We start from the raw sequence: 7,276 nt of genomic DNA on the forward strand, positions 1-7,276 counted from the left end.
GATTCTTGAATGTATATCAGGAGATGCTGTAAGACCTCAGTCTTTTTGGAGTTTAAAACAAGGTAATTATTGGAGAACAGTAAACTGGGGTGAGGTGAGGCTTAAAAGACACATACAGCTGTAGCATAGGAATAACAAGAAATGCTAGAAAAACATTGAATGATGTTGGATGAAAGGAAAATAAAAAAGGACCCAAGACTGAACCTTGTGGAACCCCGCAAGTTAGACAAGCATGTTAGACAAGCGTGAAGAAGAATTTGCTCGTCTTAGGAGAAAATGTCCTTCCAGATAAACAGGAGGATCCAAATTAATTATCAACAACTTTTTCTAATTAGCAGTATCTACTGACTCGTTTTCAAGCTATAGATGTGTTGGTCCAATGAGGATTACCTATAAACTTAAAAATGTTGTTTAATTATGCTGAGGTATTGCTCTAAAAACGAAACATGGTGGAGGCCAAAATGCTGACCCGTAGCTTCACAGAGCAGTAAGTGACATAATGGTGTCTATGACCATCTATTACAATGCAATTTGTGAAAGAGACTGGTGACATTGGAGTTCCTCGTGATCATATCCACGGTCACCATTATCGTCATTAAACTGCCTCATCATCCCCCTGTCCCCCCACCCCATGCCGTTTGATCTCCGTCTTCGCCGTCATGTCATCGTGTGCTCAGCAAAATATTATTTTATTTTCCATAAAGCTTCCATCAAACACGTAAGAATAACAGCATGAGATGTTCCAGAGAAGGGTTAATGGGCCACATGTTAAAGCTCATGGGAAACATATTGCCAGCACGACAGGAGGCTTTCCTCACATTGATAGAGAGGGGCCTGAGAAGAGAAGGGGTGGGAGGGTAGAGCAAGGTTCACTGGTTCCCAAACTCCTGCAGAGCTTCAGTAGCCTTCACTGCCACCCTGAGCCTCTTCTCACCCCTCCTGTCTGGCCTCTTTCTTCCCTTTCACTGCCCTCCAGCACCACTTTCAAGCTTTTTGCCTTTCTTTTGTCCATCCCCACCACTAAATCCCCTTACCTACCAGCCTTAAACACATCCTTCAGGCCCCTCTACTTTGTTTCATCATCCTCGTCTATTGCCTTCCCTTTTCACTCCCCTCACATTTTCTTCATGTTGTAATTCTTTTTTCTTCTGAAACATAATACAACCAAGAGCAATCTTTCTACATAACCCCCTTGTGTGTCTGCTTGCTCTCAGGGGCTCTCTCCCTCACATCTCTGGATTTTACTGTATGCGGTAAATTACATTAGATCTGAGACCCTGCTTTATGACTGAAGGTCAATATTGACTTTCTGGAAAAGCAGCAAGGTGGGAGAGCAAGGGAAAGAGCCAGAGAGAGCGAGAGAGCAATGTTAGTTTGTTCTTGGAGCTTTTCTGCTGGCCTTTTTGTTTGAGCGCACCTCGCCTTTATGATAGTGAAACTGGCATGTTGTCAAAGTCAACATAATTAGACATTTCCTCCCTTCAGAAGACCCTTCTGCTGCTATTTGTCTGTGTACAAAAACAAGGCTGCAGGTACGCTGCACATTGATCAGTAAAATTTACTCTAACTGCAGTATATTTCTTTCAAAGCACCTTTCTTTCTGCAGTGCTGTGTGCATTTAAAAAGGCACAGACTGCCAAAGGGACATTTAAACTAGGGGGGAAAAAAGACCTCAAGACTGTACAATTCAAAATATAAATGTTGTTGTCTCACTGCTGGGAAAAAATAGCAGGAGTTAGAGCCTGAGAAAGAAAACTAATCAAGAAATCTGTCTCTTGAGGCCCACTTCACCGCAGCACAGAGCACAAATTCTCAGGCCATGTGCTGGCAATGTTGTCAAGGCTGTCATCTGTCTGCATCGCATACAAGTTTTAGCATGCAGCCTTTCTCCAGGTGACAAAAAGTACAGACTTGTGTGTCAACAACTGTGCTTCACTTCCCTACCTGGCCCCAGCAAGTCTGTTTAGAGGTGCAGGCAAGCAAAACCACACATTCACACACACTCTCTAACAGCCTTGTAAGCTTTTTCCCTTCCATTTCCTTTCTTTTGCCTCTTCTGACCAAAAAAAAAACATTTTAAAACTTCTCATATTAATGTGATTTAACAAGAATTTCACTACAAAACTTAATCGTTGGGCATGTTTGATTATTATCCCCATACCCAAGTTCAGAGGGGATTTCTTGTCCTGAGTTATGCTTTCAGACTGCATATAAAATCCACCTCCCTTCAAAACATTTAAAAACAGCACATGGCTACCTTTCCTGAGCCTGGTTCTGCCAGAGGTCTCTTTCCATTAAGAGCAAGTTTTTTCCCCCCACTTTTGCCACATGCTTGCTTACAAGGGTTTATTATTGGGTCTTTACATTGCAATATAAGTGCTGTAGAATGTGCTTTGCATGCTCCCTTGTTTCCCAAGGGGTCACCACGGTGGATGCATCCACATGTTGATTTGGCAAAGATTTTACACCGGATGCCCTTCGTGATGCAACCCTCCCACTTATCTGGGCTTTGGACCAGGATTACTCTAGTTTGTCTCACAGATTGGGTTTGCCTCCTGTCTTGGTCTCAAACCTGAGAACTTCACCATGCAATGGAAATCAGTTACATACAGTTATAAGGAAAATCCTGTGCCATTCCCTGTTTCCACTGTGAATTTCTGAGTAACCGTTGCAATATACCACTGAAGCGTTCAGTTACTACAAGCTCTGACTCATCTTTCTTACTAACAGACATTTATCGCTTTCACTATCGTATAGGCACGCCTGTCTATTAGTCTGGAAATCTGTGAATGCATATAGCATATTAGCACAGGTATCCTGGCAGAGTAGCTTATCAGGTATATTTAGAAATTACCGAATCATCTGTACTGGCTTTGGTTTTCTTGTAGATAACCAGTAAACCAGTGGTTTTCTCACTGTGGTTGGCTGTTTATTGAGTGAAAAGATCACCTGGCATTTCGCACACATTTGCGTAGTTATGTTTGAGGTCAAGAAGAGAGAAACTTTTGTTGCTTATCTTAGATGTTTACCACAGTGGTGCAAAACATGTGTTTTTCTAAGTGTGGATGTGCAGTAGGTGGTAGAGTTAACATCCTCGTGTGGTGAACTTCCTCAGGAGAGGGACGAGCATCCACCAAGCTGATCAGGCTGTGCATGAGTACGTACTTCCTAAACCATGGATGGTTTGACTGAATATTTGAGGTCTGAGGCCAAGATCACCTCTATTTCTGTCTGCATTGTTTACCTGGGCAAAATGTGTTTTCTTTTTCCAAGGCAGGAAGATATAATCACAGAGGGAAACGTTTTTAATCCAGTGGAGGTGGAAATTGCTAAGCCACAGGGTGTTTTGTTTTAATAAAACGGAGCTACAAAGTGTCTGAATGAGGACCAGATCATCCTGTTGGTCATAATTAGTAAACATTTAAAAAGCTGAACAATATGTGCCCTACCTGTCTTGCTGACTGATATATTAGTGGTCAGTGTTTTATTTGACAGAGATCAGTGAAGGGGATCTCTTCCTTACTTCAACGGAGGTCATTGCGAGGTCAAAGTAGCGCAGGGTCAGAAAGCAGTCCTTTCTCCTGCTGTGTCCTCAGCCATGTGTTGAATACTTGTCCCTTCAAAGAAGCTAAAGTATTAGCTTTCAACGAAAAGCTTCGGCAGCATCCACGTTTGGGTGAGCTCCAGCTTCAGTCGGAAATAACTTGGGAAGTTGAGACTGAAAAGGATCGTTGGTGTACGACTGCAACATTTTATCGGTGATTTGTATCTCACAAAAAAGAGGCCAGACTCATGTAGTAGTATAATTTGGGTTGTTTTAGCTGTTGAACTTAATTTCCAGACTCTCACCTTTAGTTAGAGGGTATTTAAATGAATGAAATGTAATTAGACAACTCTTTGTCCAATTAAAAAAGTAAAAAGGTTTAATCTTTCCAAGATCCTACTCTGCCCTTTGCATTTAGCTGTGGCTGTGAACCCACAACATGCTCTTTATTCAAGTAAAACCTTAAAATGTACAACACCAAATCGCAATCGGAGATAATGAGAAAATTAGGAAGCACCCAGTCAAGTTTGTTTCATTCTGAGAAACAAAAAGAACCTTTGTGAACTCAGACATCCACTGAAGACAGCAGTGGTGAATGATCATAGGATAATTTGTCATTGTAAAGACAAGGCCCTTTGCAATATCCAGCCAAGTGCAGAACACTTTCCAGGAGGTAGGGATATAATTGTCCAAGTTTACTTTAAAGAGACGACTTCAAAGGAGCAAGCACAGAGGATTCACCACAAGGTGCAAACAATTTGTCAGCCTTGAGCACAGAAAGGCCAGATTAGGCTTCCAAGAACATCCAAGAAAGTCAGACCAGCTCAGGAAAAGCACACTTTGGACGGGTCAAAGTTATAATCAACATGTAACAGAATGAAAGGACAGCAGAGGCTGCATGATGCATGGGCGTGCACGCTTTCCATTGGCATCTGATCACCCGTGTTATAAAAGTGACGTGGCAGGAGACAGAGGTAGGTTTTTTTGAAGATCCCCATGTCCTACTGTCTGCTAATTTAAGTGCAGCAAAGTTCATGTGAAATTACGCAACCGAAGTGAAATGTTGTGCAGCGATCGAGTCAACAAAGCTAAAAGCACAAAGACCCACAAACAAGCAACAACTGAAGCTGTGGCACAGACCTGACAAAGCATCACAAAGGAGGAATTGTTGTGTGCTGTTTGTTTGAAAGGAATTGTTTGGTCTGTGGGCTCGAGACATCACGCAGCCATTCCCTTGAAGGGATTGTCAACAAATTATTAAAAATCAGCTTTTTTTAGTTGTGTTTCCATCAATTTGCCTAACTACATTGAAACCTCTGAATAATTGTATACACATATATACAAACATACCTCTAAATAATTGTACTGCATTAACTGTTGAGGTGTATAACGTCTCAACAGTTAATGCAGTAAAAAAATAATACTTGTTGTTCATTTGTAATCTGTAATGGAGACAAAGTTATGTGTATGTGTCTTTTTTTTCCTATTTTGTTTTACCTAACACTGATCTTATGTTTTGACTATGATTTCATGCCTGCATGTTTTCATTCAAGGTTACCACTATTTAGTGTTCACAGCCTTTAAGTAAAAGACACTTATTCCAACCTGTGGGTTCTTCGGCATACAGCTTCTCGTCATCCGAATGTATGAATGAATTTAACAGGCTAGTAAATAAGAATTTTAATTGCCTCTTAGCACATGATGACCACATGTGTGAGAAGCTTAAGGTGCTTGTGTTTACCTCCCAGCAAAGATTGAATGTGCATTCTTACGTCAATGGAGGATAGTGCTGCAAACACATATATGTTATGGTTTAAAACACCTTCCAGATGTAGGTGTACCCTGCAAGTACGTAAGATGGAACACAAAACATGCAAACAAAACAGGTAGTTACTCAACACTGGAGCAGAAGGAAAGTGTATTCCCCGTATTTTTGCCAGTGTTGGTCATCTACCTTCAGTTTCTTCATCTGTGCCGAAAAACTGTTTCAAATCACTTCCACTGACAGGAAATTTCTATTAACTCTAACAACTAACTCCTGACTGGAAAGACAGCCTATAAGCACTGAAAGTTTTAAAGTATTGAGCAGTACAGACATGCGCAAGCGGCAGGACCTAAATTCATAGTGGATGCGTTAATTGAATGCCCACACACGTGTGGCAGGATGAATGTTATTTCTCGGTTCAATCCACTTTCAGCCTGGCGCATTAGGGGGCGCTAGTATAAATAGTGGCCATTTGAGCGTCCCTGGATCGCTTACCTGTGATCTCCTTTTTGGTCACCTGACTTACCTTTGGTGTTGCAGAGATCATTTGCGGGTTACCCTTCTGAAGCCACCATCGCGGCTGGTAGGTGTTTACTCATTGTAGTGTGTACATTACCTTACTTGGTGGTAAACGGCTATTGTTTGTAGGTCGTAGCTGTAGAAGCCTCCTTTGAGCCATTCTGCTCATGTTTTATGACGCGGCTTACTCGGTACGTAATTCAATTTTGTCACCATCTCTGCCTTTTATTTTTCTTTTATAGTAATTATTTATTATGCTTTGCAGGAAGTGTGGGCCTTTTACGCCACGCTACGCTAACGGAAGTGCTGCTGCTTTGCTTTGCTTTTACCGTCTGTTCCCGTTGCGAGGTTTCTTTTCCTGCTGCTGCCAGCTTTTAAAGTGGACGTCGGCGTGGACAGCGGCCATATGCATGCCTGTTATGGGAGTCAGCTGGCGTGCATATTGATTGACCGGATAATTAACTTATAGTCGTGCAGACGGCAAGTTGGAGCAATACGGCGATTCCGTTTGCTCCAGACTTTAGAGTTTTATCTAGATTGTATGTTTTTGATTTGTAGTTTGGATTTTTGTTACACCACTGGTGGGAGGCCCTTTTTCTAGCTGTAGATCACCAGTGTGGTCCTGCAGTTGGGTTATCCCCCAGCGCTGCATATTAGTTTTGTTGCAATATATTAAAATTTTCTTTGTTTCTTTTATTCAGATGCGGAGCGCTGACGTGGAGGAGACTAGGGTGCCTTGGTGGTGGGATCCTTTGAGTGTACACACCTGCCTTGTGTAGTCTATTAGTGTGAGTGTGTGATAGTGTGCTGCACTGTCATGGTGTGGTTTTTTGTCTTTTTTGAGTTTGTGGCATCCCTGCCCCTCCACTGGTAAGCCTCAGCTCTGAATACCTTTTTTAAAAAACAAAAAAAAGCATATTTGTACACTTATGATTGTGCTTTTATACGTTGTTTTAACTAATAAATTGTTAACTAATCATTGAACCTCGTCTCTGTACTGAGTATAACAAACCTAACTGCCTTCTTGGTGATTAGTGTTACCTCCAGTATTCTCTGGGTGAAATTCCCAGGGTGGCGTTGTCTTTTAAACTGTGAAGCGTATTTACTTTATTTCCACCTTGTGCTGCCACACACGCGCACACCCACACAAAATCAGTGGCGCCAGCAGAACTAGACACAGGGAGAGTCTTAGTTATTCTTATTTTTTTCCACATTCTTATTGATACAACACTGGAATCACGAAATTCCATTTGTACTAGATACAGCCGAGATAAAGGGGCAATTAAGCAGGATTTCCGCATATGGCAAAGGTACCCTCATAAAAATAAAAGAGTTTTGACCTTATAGTCAATACTAAGCTCCTACAATTCATAGCATTCCTGCCAGTTTGAAGTTTACTTTGCATCTACTCATCATCAAATTCATGCATCACTACAATTACCAGGGCA

General features: G+C 41.6%; 1 long non-coding RNA gene across 1 annotated transcript; it reads left to right on the top strand.

Annotated features, from left to right (window-relative positions):
* Nucleotides 1–5,812: 5,812 nt before the first annotated feature.
* LOC120433291 lies at nt 5,813–6,804 on the top strand. Its single transcript, XR_005608468.1, has 3 exons — nt 5,813–5,892; nt 5,958–6,019; nt 6,094–6,804. It is a non-coding gene; the product is annotated as an uncharacterized LOC120433291 (long non-coding RNA).
* Nucleotides 6,805–7,276: the final 472 nt, after the last annotated feature.

Source organism: Oreochromis aureus, linkage group 15 (genome assembly GCF_013358895.1).
Source record: "Oreochromis aureus strain Israel breed Guangdong linkage group 15, ZZ_aureus, whole genome shotgun sequence".
In the NCBI taxonomy this organism is placed as follows: Eukaryota; Metazoa; Chordata; class Actinopteri; order Cichliformes; family Cichlidae; genus Oreochromis; species Oreochromis aureus.